This window comes from Anser brachyrhynchus (genome assembly GCF_964034855.1).
Source record: "Anser brachyrhynchus genome assembly, chromosome: 2".
NCBI classification, from domain to species: domain Eukaryota; kingdom Metazoa; phylum Chordata; class Aves; order Anseriformes; family Anatidae; genus Anser; species Anser brachyrhynchus.
In genome coordinates, this window is record NC_137695.1 from 4,711,780 (window position 1) to 4,733,009 (window position 21,230).

General features: G+C 38.6%; 1 long non-coding RNA gene across 1 annotated transcript; it reads right to left on the reverse strand.

Moving 5' to 3' along the window:
• Window positions 1–8,335: 8,335 nt before the first annotated feature.
• On the reverse strand, window positions 8,336–17,597 carry LOC308189525. The gene is made up of 3 exons (XR_013946426.1): window positions 17,117–17,597; window positions 9,227–16,267; window positions 8,336–8,468 (listed from the first exon to the last, which is right to left on the reverse strand). It is a non-coding gene; the product is annotated as an uncharacterized lncRNA (long non-coding RNA).
• Between the last annotated feature and the right edge of the window lie 3,633 nt (window positions 17,598–21,230).

Below are 21,230 nucleotides of genomic sequence, written 5' to 3' on the forward strand. Positions count from 1 at the left end.
GACAGGGATGCAGAAGTAGGTTCCCCATGGCTGGCTCCAGCCGACTACTGAATTTGGAACCTGAACAGTGTGGTCATACTAGGCGTGGTAAAAGAGAAGATGATAACTCATTAATGCTCCCCCTTTAAAGCACCCTCATTTATATGCAATTTAAACTAAATGATGGACATGCAAAGCTCTGGAAATTCTGCAGCTACAGCTTTCAGACCTTTTTTCTCTTTAGTATTGAAGACATAGTTTTTAGATATGCTCTGAGCATTTTCCTTGGATGCTAACCAAGACTGCCAAGCACTTCTGTGCTCTCAGAGACTTTAGCTCTTCACTTGGAGTATCTTCTACTAAGCAGAGCAGAAGGATATTGGAGTTAGGATTAATTCTCCCCATCCCCCAGCACTGAATCAAATAAAACCTTCTTCCACCCACACATTGCTATCTCAGCTTAACAACAAAAACAACCTGCCAATCTCTCCCCACACAAAAACCTTCAGACTTTTCATCAAAAGTAAGGGAAAGGTACTGAAAATTTTTTGAAGTACACAAGGCAGAAATTGCCATCATTCCTTTCAAAACATCTGCTTTTTTTTTTATTATTATTATTAAAAAAAAATACACTGATGAATCAGATCAAGAGAAAGGGAGTGGGGTATTTCCTGTATGCAAAAACATGCCACAAAACAAGATGAGAATTTTTTGCTCCCCTCTAGAAGAGCACATTTTGGCCAGAGATTCCAAATTTGCTGAGCAAAAACTTCATTTCAAACAGTCAGAGAAGCAAAAACAACTGCGAGACTTTAAATGCAATTGGTGGTACAGGGGCGAATAATATGGCAAAGGCTACAATGCTGAGGACAAAAAAGTACATTCAGAAAGTACCAACTCAGAACAGGGACAAAAAAAAAAAGAGGTCAGGAAAGTAACACTGTGAGATTCAATCTTTATAAAGCTGGGAGTTAGGGAAAAGAAAAGCATCCAAAATATTTGCACTGACATGGAAAGATGAGAACTAAAGATGAATGGTGAGAGTCTGATGGGAAGAATATGGCAGAGCAAGAAGTTGAATTTAGGTCTTCCAGACTGGCTTATTGCTGTAGTCATTGGACTGTGGTGACTTACTGGAAGCAAGCTGGAGAAATTCATGAACATTAGTAAGGGACTCATAGGAGTCATTTGTTTATCCAAACTGTAGGCTAAGCAAAGCTTTGGGATATTGTATTGCTTAATGAAGTGTTAAGAAAATCAGGAACTTATCTGAATCATCCACATTTTTTTGAAATCCTTTTAAGGATGCCCCTCTCTAACCTGCAAACATGGACTTAGGCCATGAATTTGTCAGGAATCGCAATATCTTGCAAGTCTTTAGTGGCCACATGCATGCTAGTGAATAACAGTTCAGAACCCATCCTCATTACAAGATATAGCCAAATGATTAAACCACCCTGTTAAAAACTTCATTGCCCTTCTGCTCCCCAGGTGGCCTTATCCATACCCTCCATTGGGAATGCATCCCTATTACCCACCCAAAGTATATCCAGGCCCTTCCTGGGGTGGTGCCGCTTATCTCAGGCCAAAAAAATCATTAGGGGTCATGCTGGCAAGTTACACAGTATGGACAAACTGACACTACTGTTACACAGTATGGATCAAACTGACAGAACTATAGGCCTGTCAGTTTGACCTCAGTGCCAGGAAAGCTCATAGAGCAGATTATCTTGAGGGTCATCACGCGGCACTTGCAGGGCAAGCAGGCGATCAGGCCCAGTCAGCATGGGTTTATGAAAGGCAGGTCCTGCTTGACGAACCTGATCTCCTTCTATGACCAAGTGACGCGCTTGGTGGATGAGGGAAAGGCTGTGGATGTGGTTTATCTTGACCTCAGTAAGGCTTTTGACACCGTTCCCCACAACATTCTCCTCAAGAAACTGGCTGCTCGGGGCTTGGACTGGCGTACGCTTCGCTGGGCTAGAAACTGGCTGGATGGCCGGGCCCAGAGAGTTGTGGTGAATGGAATCAAATCTGGCTGGAGGCTGGTCACTAGTGGTGTCCCCCAGGGCTCGGTACTGGGGCCGGTCCTCTTTAATATCTTTATCGATGATCTGGATGAGGGCGTCCAGTGCACCCTCAGTAAGTTTGCAGATGACACCAAGCTAAGTGCGTGTGTCGATCTGCTCGAGGGCAGGAAGGCTCTGCAGGAGGATCTGGATAGGCTGGAGCGATGGGCTGAGGTCAACTGTATGAAGTTCAACAAGGCCAAGTGCTGGGTCCTGCACCTGGGGCGCAACAACCCCAAGCAGAGCTACAGGCTGGGAGATGAGTGGCTGGAAAGCTGCCTGGCCAAGAAGGACCTGGGAGTATTGGTTGATAGTCGGCTGAATATGAGCCAGCAGTGTGATCAGGTGGCCAAGAAGGCCAACAGCATCCTGGCCTGCATAAGAAGCAGTGTGGCCAGCAGGTCTAGGGAAGTGATTGTGCCCCTGTACTCGGCTCTGGTGAGGCCGCACCTCGAGTACTGTGTTCAGTTTTGGGCCCCTCGCTACAGGAAGGACATGGACGTGCTCGAGCGAGTCCAGAGAAGGGCGACCAAGCTGGTGAGGGGTCTGGAGAACAAGTCTTACAAGGAGCGGCTGAGGGAGCTGGGCTTGTTCAGCCTGGAGAAGAGGAGGCTCAGGGGCGACCTTATCGCTCTCTACAGTTACCTTAAAGGAGACTGTAAAGAGGTGGGGGTTGGTCTGTTCTCCCACGTGCCTGGTGACAGGACGAGGGGGAATGGGCTAAAGTTGCGCCAGGGGAGTTTTAGGTTGGATGTTAGGAAGTACTTCTTTACCGAAAGGGTTATTAAGCATTGGAACGGGCTGCCCAGGGAGGTGGTGGAGTCACCATCCCTGGAGGTCTTTAAAAGACGTTTAGATGTAGAGCTTAGCGATATGGTTTAGTGGAGTACTTAGTGTTAGGTCGGAGGTTGGACTCGATGATCTTGAGGTCTCTTCCAACCTAGAAATCTGTGATACTGTGACAATTGTTAGCAGGTTCCTGAGCCTCCCTCCTGGCCATCTTTGTTTTTATAGGGTAGGTATAGCCTAAGAGTTAGACAACCAGCAGACAAGGTATGAGAAGTAAACTGAATGGACAGAAGATGTTGGAATATGTGTGAGCACACAACTCTTCTTTTACCAGTGAGTCACTTAGCAAATCAGTGTTTGTTTTTTTGTTTGTTTGTGTTTTGTTTGTTTGTTTTTGTTTTGTTTTGTTTTGCTTTGCTTTGCTTCGCTTCGTTTTGTTTTTTCCCATGGTCTTCACCATCACTATGAGACAAACTTAATTACAAGCTGTATAGGACTCTTCCTATATAAGCAACTGCTCCTTCAGTTCATCTTATTTTAAAGCTCAGTGCCCTCTGCTGTGTCACAAGGTGTACAAAACAGAGTCCTGAAGCTGTTAACTCCTAGTTTTCCTTTGAGTGGTTTCAGTGATGTGTGAGCGTGTTTAAATTCATGAACATATTTTTTGTTTGTTTGTTTGTTTGTTTTCATCTAAATAGTAAAGGCTGGTTTCAACTACATTTAAAAGAAGGGAGGAGAACTCAGAGATGGTAAATTCCTAAAACATTTATTAAAATAGGCAGCTGAGTAAAAAAATTCTCTTACTGAACTTTAATCAACTTTAATGAAATTTACTTGACATTCCAAAACCTACTTATTGGAGAGAATGCATGAGAGAGGGAAAATATAAACATGTCCAATGTAAACCAGTTTATTCCACTTATAAACCACTTATAAATAAAATTTAGTAAAAAAAAAAAAAGTAAAAAAAAAAAAAAGTAAATTCCACTTATAAATAAGCAATTTACTGCACTGCTCAAGGAACTGATATTTTATTTATTTAAATTCAAGTCTCATTATATCTTTAGCCCTTTGGCATTTCATGCAAGTCACCACACAAGAAAGTATATTCATCTAAGATTCCCAGGCATGACACAGTTTCTGACATTCATACTGAAGTGAAATCTGTGCAGAATAGGAAGCAATTTGCTAACTGTGTTATATATACATGAGATATAGACTGTGTCATTAGCATTCAGGTTGTTTCAAACCTCCTTTGCTGCCATTGCCATAATTTCCTATAATTTATTTGTAATTTGTTAACAGTTTTCTATTATTCAACTTGAGAAACTGGAAAACAATATTTCATTTATCCATCTTGGCATTTTCCATTAATACTGCCACTGAAATCTAGACTTGCAGAGGAAAAAAAAAATAAATAAATAAAATAAAATAAAATAAATAAAATTAAATTAAATTAAAAACCAATCAACAAAACAACAACAAAAACAGCAACAGAACTAGTAAAATATACATATGTATACACTCATATATATAAACCTTGGGAAGAAAAAATCTAGGATAAATTCGTAAGGTGGAGGGGAAAGCTTCCCAGCAAGAAGACCTGCTGTGTAAAAGTTACCCTAGGGAGGTGATGAATGCATCATTGCTTGAAATACTGAACATGAGCTTTCTCAAAATGAATGAGTAAGTGTGCACTAGAGAGAAATCCCCTACTGGCAAGGTACTGGGCCATTAGTAGTCCTTTGCCATCTCCACGGTTCCTGATTCTTTGTATATCTCTGTGGTCTAAATGAGCCACAGAAATTTTAACAATACTTTCCAATAGCTTTTTATCAGCTAACAGTGAGAAAATATCTGGGGAGTTACTCCAGCAGTCCATGCAATTTCCCAGACCAGGTCAGACTAAGCAAGCTGTCACCTTGGTATGTGGTAGATCCAAGACTGGAAGTGATTAATACTCTATAGCATCTAACAGTGCTTTCCATACAGGTCTGCCATAAAAAAAAAAAAAGTTCTCTCATTAGCAAAGACATTATTTATTAATTCTTTATTAACTTAATGTGGAAAATTCAGGGGAAAAAATAATAAAAAAATAAACAAGGATTAAGACAATCAGAATTGATGAGGTGCAGGAATAACATTTTTTCCAAGCTTCTTTCCAATGCTCAAAAAACAAGCTTGTATACCCACTGCATGTGGGTTTTGACTATGAATCACCTTCTGATGTTCCAGGTTTTTTTTACTGTGCATTTTCAAATGCAAAACATTTCAAGAGTGATATGGACATCAAACAAAAGATGCCCTGGAAAAATCTGCAATTTCTTATGGAATTGCTTCAGGATTTATCAGTATGAGGAAACTGCACAGATGGTGTATTTCTAGGCATTAGCTTATCACTGAATAGGCACTGTTTCACATAATTTATATTTCAGTCTTGGGATTTCCCTGACAAGCTCCTCCAAATCATTCCTAGCTGTTAACGTCCTGTCAGATTTAATGATTCTGGCTTCTCTGACAGTTTTATCCTTAATGTGAAATAAATGCTTTCCTGATGCTCACAATGTGTTGCTAATGGTGTCGGAGCTCAAGAGTTTTTATTCATGTTTGTCTTTTGCTCTTCAGAGGCTAATCAAAGCTGACCGCTGAAGACCATGAAATGGATCCTGCTGGCTTCACTGAAAGTTAGGCAAGCCTCCTGGCCAGGTGGGACTGCAGTGGTCACTGAGGCAGATGTGGAGGGGATAAATCTCAAAGGAAGCCACTCCTACTGGATAACTAAAGACAGACAAGTTACTTGAGAGACAAAATATTTTTGCCAGAAGCTGTAGGAAAAGGAATGCGTCTTTGGATATCAGCATGGGCCCAAATCAGCTGCATGAAGCAAGAAGATGGAAAGGTTTTGCTTACTAAAACTTTTTTTTTTTTCCAAACAATACAACCAAATATTCTGGTTTCACAGTGGAAAAAATCTAGTCAGAGTACCACAACCTGTATAACCAGCCCTGATGTGTCAGACACAGGAATTTTATTCCAGATATAAAGAGACCTGATGTTTCCTTACTCATGCTTTGTAAGAAGCAACATCCCTGACCCAGGTGAGAAATCTTCCATAAGGCCATCCTGGTTCCCTCTACACCTGTACTGTGGGAAAAAAAAAAACTGTTCAAAAACATTTCTGAGCAACAATTCCCTGTTCTATCAAATATGATTTAGTGAGACCGGGTCTAATCTGATGCCGCCACAAGATGAATTGTCCTTTCTGGTAAGTTTTCATCTTTGCACATCTAGTTCTCAGGATCTGGTTGTGGTAGGCAGGAAATCTCTGAACCCTAAGCCCTAAGAAACGACTGTAATTGAAAGAGGGTACTTCTGCTGGGTGATCTTTCTCCTTGATTGTCCATGGAGAGAGAAGCTCCTCCAGTGACTGCATCCAAACACTCATCCCTCTCCACTGAAGGGAGAAGTACACAGAGCCTAGATTACTGACTTCTAAGACAAACTTTGGTGCTCAAAGTTAGGTGCTATGTAGTGTCTCTGATACAAGCATCTTTCACGAAGATCCAGGAAATTTGAGGTCCTTAGTCACATGGGTGGAAGAATGTGTTTCCATCAAGAAAATGATGACATTCCAGGTGCCACCACTCTAGGGATTTTTTTGAAACATTGGCAGCAAGTTCTAATACTGATAGAAGATAGAAATTTCCAACCTAGAGCTCAGGACTAACTCTTTTCCCCTGTATTATGCAGGTTACAAAGGGATGCACATTCTTCACTGAAAGTGAGGGCAGAAAAGCAAGATGATCAAAGAAGCATCTTTCCCTATGGCCAGACTTAATTCTATTTTGTTTGGATGATATTTTTGTGCCACTTAATGTAACCCAAACATCTTCAGAACAAGACTGTTCAAGAAAACAAGCACGGCCAGAATCATAAAATGTGAGGTGGAGAAGGGACTCCTATCTCTAACATGCCACATATTTCTAACACGGCAAACCTCATTTTTTCATACTGTTTCTTCTCTGATTTTTTAATCTCTTTTTCCACAGGATAAGCCAGAAAAAAAAAAATCTCAAAAGGTCAGAATGAAAAATAATATTAGATATTGCAGAATGTGTAGCCATTGCATTCCTTTTTCAGCAACACCAGAACCACATAAGAAAGTTTGCAAATACCATTTAAGATAGCATGGAATGAGTCACCTTACATAGGACCTTATTGTCCTATTTAGGGAATTCTCAATCTAGCTAAAATTAAATAACTGGTACTAGTTATCACTATTAATAACAAATACTCTAAAGGCAGGTCATCCTTTAATCTTCCAGTGCTGCTGTCAACATTTCATTAATCTGCATAAAGGCTTCGTGCTGCTTCAGTGGGGTGAAGGAATTTTTTGCCATCGATTTGGAGCCAAAACATACCCTGACTGCCATTTTCAGGCATTTTAACATTGTCTGATTTTGCAGATGTGCCACACCACTCATTTCAACAGCACAGACACCTAGCTGTTTTCTAAACATGTTCAGAAGCTCAGTTTCTGAACTGGCAAATTTTTGGTAATATTTGTAATGTTTAGATACCTGTAGCTCAGATGATCTTTTGCCATCGTTATTTTTCTTCCTTCTGTAATGAATATTCATGAAATTACTAATTCCCAAGGCAAAATGTAGGGAAAAACTACTTCTATTCCATATGCAGTTTAGATATGTGAAAAATACATGTTTACAACTTTTCTTTCCAATCCTTTTCCAGCTCAGCCATCCTACTTGGAAAGGGCATTTGTCCCAGAAACCATTCTGGTATGAGACCTATTCATCCCGTAGGCTGTGACTGAAAAATACTGATCTATAAGAAGTGCTCGCATCTTATATCCTTCTGTGTTGGCCTGTTTTCTTTTCAAATATAAAAGTCATCACTACACATGTAGTTACCGTTTTGAGGTAGTAGTAGCCTTTTCTTTATTGGTAGTATCTCCAGCACTTTCAGCAATCACTCTTATAAAGTAATTCATGCACACTAGATCTGAATTTCATACAAGTCCTTTCTCAACCTAATTTTTGAATTTGAATAATTTATTTCAGAATAAGCAGAGCAATTATATTCTTGGGATTATCCAACAATCAGTAAGGCAGAAACACAGGAAATAAGAACACAATTACTTTTATAAAAACACATACATTTGCAGACTCCCCCCTTTTGGCCAATGGCCACACCCAATGCAACCTGGAGTTCATCCTGTATCCATTTGTTTAAGCAACCAAAGAACAATGAAACATTTTTGGACATTCCTGCAATTGCTTTCTATCCATCAGTTCTGTCAGCTGCTTGGCAACTCTTTACTTGGCCTCCAAAGTAAACCCACCCTCTGAAGAAAACACAGCAAACCTCTACAGTCAGCCTGTTTGCCTGCAAAGTGATTAATTTGGAGTGTATTAAAACCAAAGCCAGTGTGCTGATAACATGAAGCAAACAGAGGGAGCAGTATGTTGAACAGCTCGGAACGAACTGTTCTTGCTCTGCAAGCCAGGCTGATATTCTCACCACGCATTAGGTTTTCCAAGGGATGAGAAATGAGTACCCTGGGTAAGTTCGAAAGGCTCAAGAGATCTTCCTTGTTATCCAGCTCCTCATCTGAAAGATTGTGGAGACACCTTTGATAAACATACATTAAAGCTCTTCATGTTGCTCAAGTCTGAGATCAATCTCTTTAAGTGTTTGCTGAAATTTAGGGGTTTCCATCTCTGAGATATCCCTGAAAATTCCTTCCCTTATTCTACTGATTAAATAGGAATTTTTCATATTATAGCATATGATAAAACAGGAAGGTTGAGATGAAGACACCTCTTATAAAAACATTAAATAATTTTTTGGGTTATCTCAGCCAGATGTTATTAAACTCATCACAGGAATTACCAGCTTAAATATGCTGGCCTGTGATAGCCAAACATTAAAGCCACATGATAAAAGTACTTTTTTTTTTTTTTGTAAGCTTTAAAATACACATATCCTTGCAGCTATTGAATTTGCTAGCTCTTCTGTTCTCAAATTCATGTGACAATATCAGTTCATACCATTTTGTTCAGAAAAGTGTTTGCAGAGAAAAGTTTAAAAGCATCAACAGAACAAAAGATTCCATTTTTGTTTAGTATTTTTCAAGTCAGTAGCACAATCTGGAGGGATCTGCCACAAGATTTGAGTTGTCTGTAATGTTAGCCTACTTATCTGTCATACACACTTTTAAATCATACTCATCCCACAGTTTCTGGGCATGCCCAGTTATAGCCAAGGAAAATAATTAATCTAGACTGAAGTCAAGGTAAACAATTTAAAGCATTTGAAAATGCTCCCTGGGGATCAAAAAAAAAAAAAAAAAAAAAAAGCAAACATACTTCACTAATGGAATGAATATGTGATTTCATTCCATAAGCCATCGCTGAAGTTTCTTTCTTCTGTTTGGTTGAATATCTGTAATAATTGTCTAAAAAGAAAGAAAGAAGTATTATTTTTAGCTAAAGGGTTTGATTTCATGTCCCATCTGATTTTTTCCTAACAGACCTCAAGATGCTTCTACGAATGTCCTGGTGTATCACACCCCCTATCTCCCCCACCCTCCCACCTCCTCCCCGCTTTCATGCATGGCAAAGTGTCCAGAGGAATCACAACAGACAGGGAATGGAGGTGCCACCTGCCTGTTCACTTTAACTAAGTGTACTCACAGCATGTTCAACATAACATTAGAGACATGCATGGGGACGGTATATCTAGGGTCCCTCTAAAATGTTGACTTCCTCTTGCCTAAGTGTTTTTGGTAGGATCCCAAGTTCATGTATCATTGCAACCAGCTTCCAACATGCACCTGTGTTTACTTAACTTCAGAACCAAGTTTGTGCTGGACGTTGCTGGATAAGGTATTATCCTCTAGAGGGTGGTTAAGCTATACTTTCCTTAGAAAAATACTGAAATTAAATTGTTAGAGACATGTTCTGAATACGTTTCAGAGCATAGTGAAGGTAACCTAAGTGGGTGGCTTACAGTTCATTGAACTATCACACTTCCAGTGCTCCTGTAGCCTGGAAAGACTTCCAAGAAATACAGACTGAGCAAAAAGGTGTCAGACAGTTCAATAGGCCTACCTACATGGTTGTCAAGACCCAAGCATGACCACTCTCCTTCCCAAAAGCAAGAGAGTGACCTGAGAAAAGCTGTTACATTGAGAACAACGAGAAGTCATTGTGCTAGGGCCTGTTATTAATAGGAACCTTAAAAATGTCCAGAGACTTTTGCCAAGGTTTGATGATGTCACCGGGAATCCAAACATGGCTCATAACTTCATCTTTCCTTTATAGATGACAATAGCAACCTGCTTGGTCCTTGTCCTAAACCTCAAAAGCACAACAATCATCACATTAAATTACCAAACACAGGACCATGACACTTAGAGAGACCAGAATACAGCTTCTAAGGACCTTTAAGAAAGAATATTATCTGCTGGTCTGTCTTGGGTCTTGGCATCCTGAAAGGAAAATGTGAAAGCTCGCTGGAGGAGGTTGGCTTTTGTTTTTTGTTTTCAATGTTTTCACCCAAATATAAAAGGAAGGGAATTCCCAGTTGCTTTGTGCTGGGCATTACAGTTTTGAGCAGCAAAAACTGGTGATACTAGCTTTCAATGCTGAGGAAACTGTACCTTTAGAAAGGTGAGAAAACTTCCCTTTAAAATTCCTAAATAATCTTATATTCTGCCAGTTACAGAAAAACTCTTGATGAGAGTTTTGGGAAGGAGAATGATTTTAAGATAGTTAAATTTTTATTTCACATTAAAATCTGTTATCCATCACAGTGCAAATATGGCATAATTTAGCCATACTCAGATGAGTTCTGCATTTCTTTATTCTCCCCAAATCTGAATCCTTTGTTTCAGGTAAGTAGAGAAGGTCACGAAGGTCTCTCAAACCAAGCAGGACAGAAACATTAAGATATCCTCATTGCTGCAGGGTTTAGGCTTAAGAATCCTTTTGGTTTCTGTGTTTATTCACCTGTTTAGTTACTTCGCAGCCATGATTCACTTTCCTTTCTTTCTTCATTAGTCTTTAGTTTCAGGCATTTATTTATTTATTTTTTAACACATATCACTTTATCAATTCCTCATATTTGATGGATATTATGAATTGTTAATGCTTTTTTTTTTTTTTGACAAAAAATTCTGTAGGAAGGAAAGGATTTTTAAAAATAGCAGAAAATGCTATCCTGGCTGTGTATATATACGCTCCACTTCTGAACACTGTTGTTTATTCACTTTGGTAAAATACATTCATTTGAAAAAATATGCATCGATACAATTTTGACAGATGCCATCTGTATTTTTGTTTGCTTGTTTTTGAAGAGTTTTTGAATAGATTTTTTATTTTTTTTTTCAAATGAACTTATGAATGCTTTAAGAATGTAAATACAACAGATGCCTACAAAAAAGTAAGATGAAAAAATGTGAAAGTCCCACATTCTGTGCCATTGCCCTCTTCTGGATGAAATAGCAAACCTGCCACTGCTTTTGTATATTTTTTTTACTTCCCAATAATTGTGTCCAGACCATAAAAACACACAATTCTAAAATATCAAGAAAACATCCAACCTTAGCTGAAGAAAAAGTTCCTATTTGCAGGGGGGCAGAAAACTTGTCTATTTCCTCCATGAGCTGTAAATTTCAGGTGTCACAGTAATGGGCACTCACTCACAAACAGTCCACACATACATTACAGGCTTTAAAAGCAGTGTCCTGTTCCTGTTCTCTGCTTTCTGTGAGTGGCAAAAGCCAGCATGGTAGTGTTGGTGTCTGATGTACAGAAAAAAAAATAAATAAAAAAATCTCTCGGCAGAATAATTACCCTGTGCTGATATTTGTGCTACCGCAGTTGCTTCACCTCCAGCCTGAGAGCTGGCTTAGTTGAAGTCTCGAGGTGTACCTCATGTATATATTTGCTCTGACACCAGACGTGTCGCATTCACAGTTCACAACATGGCTTTAGAGTTCGGTTTCAACTTACTTGTTGCAAACGGGGATTTGTGAATGTAAGGAAGCTGTTTAGGAGAGGGTTTAAACAATTGAAATTTCACAGCCAACATTAAAGATCTACATGACGGCAGCATTAGAAAGGTGAGGTTTGGGATTCCTGAAATCCCATGCTTGATTCATATACAGTGGAAAGTAGGGAAAAAATAGAATGGGAGAAAAGTTTACCTTCCAAGCTGTCCACATATCACCCCCAATAAACATATCTGTCCTCCCTGTTCATGGGGGCGTAGTCCTTTCCCTCTGTCCTGAACAAAAAAATGTCAGAAGTTTATTTAAACCTAGCAAAAATCCCCTGAAAGGGGCTGCCATAATTTGTCATCCTCCACCTCATCCAAAACATACCCTCCATCCATGTGTTCCACTGTACAGCATCAAAATGGATAATAAAGATGCCAAGAAAGGTTCTTAACTGTATTTTTTTTAATTTGTTTCACATAATAAAAATAAATCTGCAGGTGTTTTAAATAAAACATTCTATATGCTTTCTTTTCCTCATCAAAAGGCTGAAAAAGAATTGCTTGTCTGTCACATCCCTCCTGAAATGTGTTCTATGGGACACACTGGAATAGGCATTTTTATAAGAAGCAGCGCTCCCAAGTATTGCTGGGTGGCTGGCCTGGGCAGCACGTGTGTACAGATAGGTCAAACTGTTCGGATGCATGGCAAGCCAATACCTACTCTACAAGCAAACCTGAGCTTCCACGGATGTGTTACAACTGAGCCTTTGCCAGTGGGTGTCACTAAAAATTTGCTGTAAGGGATTTTATTTATTTATTTATTTATTTCTGAAGCTGGCAGGGGGGGCAAGAAAACCTGAATATTAAAAAAAGCATTTCAGGACTTATTTTTGGCCCCAAGCCTTGTTTTGAATCCTTCCTTTGGTCAAACAATGGCAATGAGATCAGAGCCAGGCATCTAGTGCCCTCTCATTACTTATCTGGACTGACGCTTGCAGTGAATAGCTGGTTGGAGGCCCAGATTGGATGGGAAATGATTTCGTTGAAGTATCCTGCATGGATTCCCCGGTGGTGGTGGCATGTTTCTTTATGGGCTTCCTACGCTGCTCTCCCTCACGCAGTGGGGGAACGCCAGCCAGGTGACTCACTGAGGTTCTGCCCCGTGTTTACTGCAACAGCCTTCTCCACTGGGACTTGGTTGCTGCGTGGATCCTGACTTTCCCAAGAGCAACTCAAAGGGCTAATTTTAAATTAACAAAAGCTTTGGAAGGCAAAGAGAGGGGAAGGGGGAGGGGGTTTTCTTGCAGGAGGAAAGAGATGGCAGAAATAGACTCCTTCCTTTTTCCTTTCTCTTGTCCAAGATAAGGAAACATCACAAGCTAAAAGCAATTTAAAAACAACTTAAAAGGCTGATAAATTTAGTTACAAGTATTCCACTGGCTGGACAATCGAGATATAGAGCAAGTCTTTAGCCACAGTTTTTTTAGGAAAAACTACCAGTGGTCATGGCAAAGGGGCAAAACCAAAGAAAAACTTCATACTGCATACTACCACAGGACAAGGTCATAAATTCTTTAGAGAAAAGGTGGTCCAGTAGTTACAACACTGGGTTTTAATTTTTGCATTCCACTTAGGTCTCCAGCCAATCTAGGTTTCGTCTGCAACTTTGACAAAGTCACTGCAGCTTTTCTGTGTCTAGGTTCTCCACTCATAAGATGATGATATCAGCATTAAGTTGACCAGGAACAACAAATCAAAGGCTATGAACTTTGCTGAAATTATCATTATAGAATGAGAAGTTGTACCCAGGCCTTAAGAGGTCTCTCATACCCTGAAAATACAAGGCTGGAAAATTTCACTGGGGATCTCAGGTGTTCCTGTTACTTTCCAGTTCATGGTCCAAGTTTCTAACTAATTGATATAACCTAAAATGTGTGAGCCCTGTAGACTGGTCCTGCAGATGATGAGATTTGCTAGCTGAGCATATGCAGACAGAGGCAGACTTTCAGTGTGTCCCCCGGAAGGCTGGAAGCCAGCTGATCCACTCACTGGAAAGGGTAGCTGAATTCACATACCTCAATATACCTCAGCTGGAGATGTCCTTCCTCAGCAGGACTGGAACATAATGAGCATAAATATTTAATCTTCAGAAAACCTAAAGCGAGATGTCCTATGCCATCTCAAAGACCTCACATTCCACTGCAGCCAAGATCCAAACACTTTCAAACCTCTACAGGGGTGAAGAAATTAATAATTCAAGGAGATAAAATCTGAGCATGATTTATGAATATTTACAGAGATTTATGGGACTGCTACAGCCTGATGGTCCTTCTGTCAAAACTTGTAGAAGCAGGGAAATGCCATCAGAAAATGGCACTAACAGCTACTCAGTACAAGTAAAGTTTTTTGATGGAACCAAACCTATTACAACCACACTAAATATTTAGATATTTAAATCCCACTCATTTTATGTTTCTTGTCCACTGTCTTTTTGCTACTCTTATTGACTGTTTTCTCAGTACGCTTTGGGTTGTATGGGGTTTTAGCCAACTTCTAAAGTCTGACAGGCCAACAAAGACATTCTATCCCTCGTTGTGGTGAACATGAACCAAAACAGGTCAGCACTAACTTGGGGATATCTGTATAATGCTCCATTGCACTAAGTAAACATGTCTTTAATCTCTCTGTACCATCTGGAAAATAATAATATTTCTTTTATTTTTCCCTTTTGATTTTTTTTTCTGTTGAGATTACGAGTATTAAAAGGCAAGCCCCTTCTCTTATTACACAAAGATAGAACAACACAAGTATAGCAAACAGGCCAGAACCTGTTCCTTGGCCCTGAAGGCAAGTGGTGTGATTCATCTCATGTCCATAAGGTTAAAATCTTTCTTCCATGTTAAAAAAGCAAGACCTCACCCACATTGCCTATGGGAAATAGTCTCTGACCTGTGATATTACTTGAATCATTTCTAAGAGTTGTCTGGGAAAGAGCAAAATGACACGGGAAAAAACTGTTCCAAGGAGCATGCTAACACTGCATCACTATAGAATATTGCAGGTCCAGCCACAGTCTTCTTTAATTTAATAGATATACCCAGTTTAAGTGTACAAGTGCCCAAGGCAAAGTGCAACAAGGTTTAAAAGGGACTGTAGGCATTATCATAAAACAAATGAAAACAGATTTTTCCAATTCACTTTTTGATTTTGCTTCTATTCATTCAAATCACTAGTCATGAACATCTCCCTGAAGGACAATACCGACCCGGAGGCAGCACATAGTCTCTACACTACCATTCCTGCAGCAGACAGTCTTGTGCACGCCCAACCATTCTCTGCTGGTTTTCTAGCTTTGGAAAATCAGCACAATATGTTACACCAGCGCTTGAGAGGAAAATGTCATTAAAGAACATGACTCTCTTGACAGAGCAACGGAGGTCTGTATTGCTTGGATTGGTTATGGTGTATTCAGTTGTCATCTTTGAAACATGTGACTGTGAAAGCAACACCACTCACGTAATCCTTCCCAAGGGTAGTGAGAAGGAACTGCTGGTGTAACATGGCAAAAAAAGATTTCCAAATCTTGATTCTAATTTCCTAATTTTTTAGAAGAAATTGCTCATCTGCAGCTAATCATGTTTTTGCCTTTTTTAGTCTCCAAGAACAATATTTTTTAAGGTGCTCTTAATGAGCTGAACAGCCTCATAAAAGCTCACAGGAGACAGAGAGACTGTCAGAGACAAATCACTTTCTTTGATTAAGCCTCACAAGACCTTGGTACATTCTTAACTGAAAAGAACACAACAAAGATTGATCTTCCTCCCACTTAAATCAGTTGGACTTTTTCTCTAAGGTGGGATCAGATCCAGAACAGATTAATTAGAAACGTGTTTTGATAAAATGCTGTTATGTAGTATGAGGCGTGTAACCAGAAAAGAAAATTAGGAGGAAACAGGAGATAAGTTAGGAAAACAGGAGAGACATAGCTGGTGGTGACTTCCAAAGGGAGAAAGGCCAGGAAAGGCTGAGGTAGTAGGTTTCTAAATGGAGGGCTCGGCAAGAAATAAGTAGGGAGATCCACGCAACCTCACGCTCACCTCTCACGGGGGCTTGGACCCTTCTGGCTTGTGGGACACAGTGCCACAACCGCACTTACATTCTCAATAGCTTTGCCAATAGATAAAGGCATTTATTCATAATGAAGTATTTCGTGCGCCTTGGCAGAAAACCACATAGTTGCTGAACAGTTGGGAAAAAGGTTTGTCAGAGAGTCTGTCTGAAGACTTGCCTGTAACACTGCTTGCTAGCGCTCTGTTGGGCTACATCTCAGATCTCAAATATAGTCAACCATTCCTCCAGCAGACACTCTTGTGCACTCCCAGAAATTCTCTGTTGGCTTTTCAGCTCTGGAAAGTCAGCAAAAGAACAGACTTACAATTTGTTCTTCTTTTTCTATTTTGTTGTCTTTAATTATTATTTCTAATGTGTCTAAAAGAGCTATCTTCCCCAAACCCAGATGAAATTCTGAAAGTTCTTAATGCAGTCCTTTTACAGCAGATTCTTGCAGGTAACGTGGTTCTGATAACAACAAACTTCATAAACTGCTTTGACAGAACTCACAACACAAAACCTTCTGCACTTCCAGGTGCAGTCTTTGGGTTGTCTGCCGATGCATTTCTCACTTTCATTCTCTTCCTATTTCTGGAACCCAGATATTGTAAAGCATAGATTTTGAATCACTTTAACCCAACACTGAAACTTCATTAAAGGCTTATTCGCATGTCATGTTGTAGATTCAGATACAGGGAAAAATATACCTTCCTTTCTGCTCTTTTTGAAAATAAATTGCTTTTGAACAAATGAAAACCCACTTAAATTTTCATCTGTACATTTTCTGATGAAGGAAAAATTGACAAACTTGAAATAATGTCTTCTTACATGTTTTCTTTCTTTGATGCAACAGAGATTTGGCTAGGACAGAACATCAATCTGCCAGAATTATGCGGAAGGCGTAGGATTCGTGGTATTTCAGACCCAGTCAACACAATTAAGCAAGCTTTGTTCTATTTTGAATTCACAGAACATGTCCATCACCTTAGAAGTAACTTCCAGAAAGTTTTGTTTTGTTTTATTTTGTTTTGTTCTTAAACCATGCTAGTTCCAGGCTGGCTTCCAGAACATTTAAGTTTCAAATCCAAGTAAGATCTTCTAAGGAATTACCTGAGCTGAAACTCTCTGCCCTTAACAAGACTTACCTGTTAAGGAGAGAGATGTTCCTTGCACACAGAGCTCTGTTTAACTTCAGGCCTTGCTGTAAGACCTTCTTCTGTCACTTTAAGATTAATATTTTCAGTAGAATTTGACATCTCTGTGAAAGAAATAGAGCTGTAAGTTTCAACAACTGTGTCCAAGCTTGTTAAGCAAATGAGAAATAAAATAATCTACCGAGCATTCTTATGTTTAAACAGTGTTGATCTATGCTGATATACTAAAAAAAAAAGAATAATAAAAAAGACCTCAATGCCTACATTAAAATATATGTATATTACTCTTTGTTTTTATTAGTTTGTAAATTCATTGAAAACATATCTAACTCAGCCTTTTTGAAGCTGTAATATCCCCAAAGCAAATTGCATCTTCAGTTTGCTGACAGGATTCTTAAGGATTGTAACTCAAAATTCCATCACTTTGGTATAAAGCCAGAATTTTTGGAAGTTAACGAAAAAAAAAAGAAAATCAAGCAAATCAAGCAAGCTTCATGTGAATTCTCAACAGATGCAAACAATTTTAATAAAGCTAAACTTCTGCCTGGGACCTAAATGTCCAATTATTTTTATTTCATTTCCAGTTTGTTGTGGAGACCGTAAGGGATAAGAATGATTTGTGCCAGATACTAAAATGCACAGTTTAGACTGTGGTTGCTGAGTATCATTTATTATATATTATCAGCAGAAAGATACAGAGAAGAAATTACAAAAAATTACAAGAAATTACAAAACATCTTCTGGGCTTGCTGTACTCTGTGTTTCCAGATTCATTTACTTATATATTTATTTAGGTAACAATTATGAATTTAAACATTATTTACCTGCTAACCCTTAATATTTCAAAATTCAAAAGCTGGGTTCTGCATTTTCATGTTGAGATCTCTCAAGTGAGATGCTTTTATATATATAAGGGTTAGTAAACATTCAGGAAGAAAAACAATTTTGAAAAGTAGATCACTTTGCTGTATATGTTTGAGCCCAGACTGTTTATTTATTTATTTATTTATTTATTTTTCCCCTCCTGATGATTTAACATTGGCAAGAGCTCTTCTATGGCATTTATCATGCAGCAGAAGGATGTTTCCCCTTACAGTTTACAACAGAATATCTACAATTTAACCTAGAATCATAGAATATCCCGACTTTGGAAAGACCCACCAGGATCATCAAGTTCAACTCCTGTGTCCCTAAAGGACCACCAAAAAAAACAGCCCCTATGTCTGAGAGCATTGTCCAAATGCTTCTTGAACTCCGCCAGGTTTATTATTTTCCAGAAATAATATTAGAAAATTGGGAGACAGGATGTCTTGGGGATTCTAGTGTTAAAGAGATCAGTGAGACACATTTCTGTTCTCTTCTCAGTTCTTATTCTTACAGAATAAGCCAAGAGAGAGATTAACTACAGCAGATACAAACTAATGATTCTGTTTGCTCCTTGGCATGCAAAGGCTCCAGGATTATCCGCTCCACACAGTTTCCCTAAAAGGAGAGAAGGATAGTAAGCAAAGCACTCTATAAATTGCTTGTCAGGGAATTTTAAGTGAGTGTTCACACAGTAATGATTCTCTTCGGCCTCCTTGGGCAGGGAAAGGCCCCATTTGCTCTGGCTCAGACTAATTTTTCAGCACATTTGCCTTAGTAGGAGTGCTGCTTTTTTCACATCCCCATTTTCTGTTGAATCAGTGATTTGGTTGTTTCAGTTCCAAGTTTTCTTAATGTTTTTTTTTTTTTTTTTTTTCCTTTTTCCTATGAACATTTGGTAAAGAGGCTTTTATTTGTGCTCAGGCTCCATGTCCTGACTCATTATTTTCACAAAATACACCTGGCTGATGACTTTGCATCTTTCCTTCTTTGGTAAAAACTGCATGGATGTACCAATTCCCAGTTGCAAAAAGTTTTCACTCTAATTAACTGACACAAAGATTGTCTCGGTGTAGCTAATTCTTTAATCAACTGGACATAGTTTTTAACATCAAACGAATAGAATTTTTGTGTTTAAATCAAAGCTCTGTTTTGTCTAGAAACCTGTAACTGCTTACCCAGTTAATCCATCTGTCCATATAATCATTTGTGTGGGGAACTGTGTGTCATTGATCATGATCTTCATCTTAGCATTGACACTGCAACATGACTATAAAAGCAAATGCAGCTGAACCAGGCTAGCCCAATGGATTAAGTAATCACACAGAGATCTGTGTCTTCAGTTACCTTACACAATGTTATATTTATATTTTATCTATATTTGATTTATTCTGTGCTTTGGGAGCTACTGAATTAAAAGCTTGTTCTCAACGGTGGAGCTTTACTTTATTCCATATATGGCAAAGCTTTTTTTTTGTTTTGTTTTGTTTTTTTTATTGAGTTCATTGAATTATTCATTTTTGAAACCAAATCGTACTGATGGCAAAGGGAATGGCAAAGTTCACCCTTTTGATGGGATACTGAACTTTAAAATTTAGTTATTTTCATTCATTCATTTTCACATCTTTTTTTCCTCAAGGAAGCATATGGGTAGAGATAAAATCAACTTCATTAAGTGGGTCATTAGAAATGTTTGTGACTATAAGGCTTTTCTATTAATTACTCCACAAGGCTTATGCCAATATTGACAGGAGGTATTTAAGACAGCATGATACTGACTTAGAAGTATTTAAAGACAAGTCAGTAGTTCTCTGATTAATTCTCATACAAATATTCAGTTTCTAATTTTGCAATATCCACTCAAATTCACATGGTAATCTCTTGATTTTGCAAAGAAATTGATTTGAAGTCATCTTCTTTCATCTTTGAATCTCCCTTTACCACATTCTGATCATGTGTATTGCTGTTTTATTTCTATATCTATAATTAAATATGTATCACATTATATTTTTCTTTTATTTTCAAATTATTGAGGTGCAAACAGGAAGATTTTATTATTCACTTTCAGTTTTGCTAATTATTTTTACACAGCAGTATTTAACTAAATATTCTACATGGATGCAACTCTGCTTATGCTATAATATTTACTGAAAGTTACAGACCAAAACCCCGTCAAAGTTTTTGTTTGTTTCAAAAGAGGTTCTGAATCAGTACTGTGGAACTGTTTAAAATTTTCTGAGATCTGTTCTTTTTCTCAGTATCAGCAGATGCTCCAGTGCACTAAGCAAATGAAATTTGCTCAAAGCTATTCTCTTTGTAACTTGCAGTGCTCAGGGATTGTTAGAAGAGTCTGTCCTCCCTGAGCCCCTCAGGTATAGGGGTATAGGATTTGCTCAATGAACAAAACGATTGATTTTGTGTGCTATGACTCTTAGCACAACTGCTTGTTTTTATCTACTTATGTCTTCACATTCAAACTTATGTCTGCTTATGTCTTCATATTTATTTTCTGATTCCTTTTCTCTTGCCTTCTTCCCTAAGCTCAGTAAACTGGAACTTTTCGCCAAATGTTAATAAATTAATAAAAAATTGTGGTGTCATGTACCACATGGATGCATTCAGAAAGATATACACAACCTTAAGTGTGGATGCCATGTTGTTATTTTGGGGTAAACAAGTTGTTTCATATATTTGCTTTGGAGAATGTTAGGAGCATTCATGGCTCTCACTCCTAATTTATAAAAGGGCAACTAAAGCAAGACTTAGTTTATTTGTTATAGTAGCAATCAATTTGGCACATTCTGGCACTGTCACTGAAAGCAGAAGAAAGTCACCAGAGGCCGTTTCCTACACGCTGCACTGGAATTGCTCAAAAATCTCATCTGGAAAACAGCCGTTGAGGCCTGAGATCCTAAAGGGCTTCTCTTGCGTAAATGACACTGATCATGATGCTGGAAAAAGTAGTTAAACTCTCTTGGAAGCCAGAAAATAAACTTTGGTTTTGTAATTTTATTTATTTATATATATATATATATTTTTCTGCAGATTGAGCATGACCTGCAAAGGAGGGGATTGCTGAATCTGCTGCCTAGAGGGTTTAATTTCAGGGTTGAGATCTACTTGTCATCATCTGGATATTAAGATGTTAGACTCCTGCATCTGAGGTAGTCATGTTCAGCACAATTAATGGTCACTGGAGAGATGGTCACTTTCAGAAATCGATCTGTGTTTTCCTAAAGTA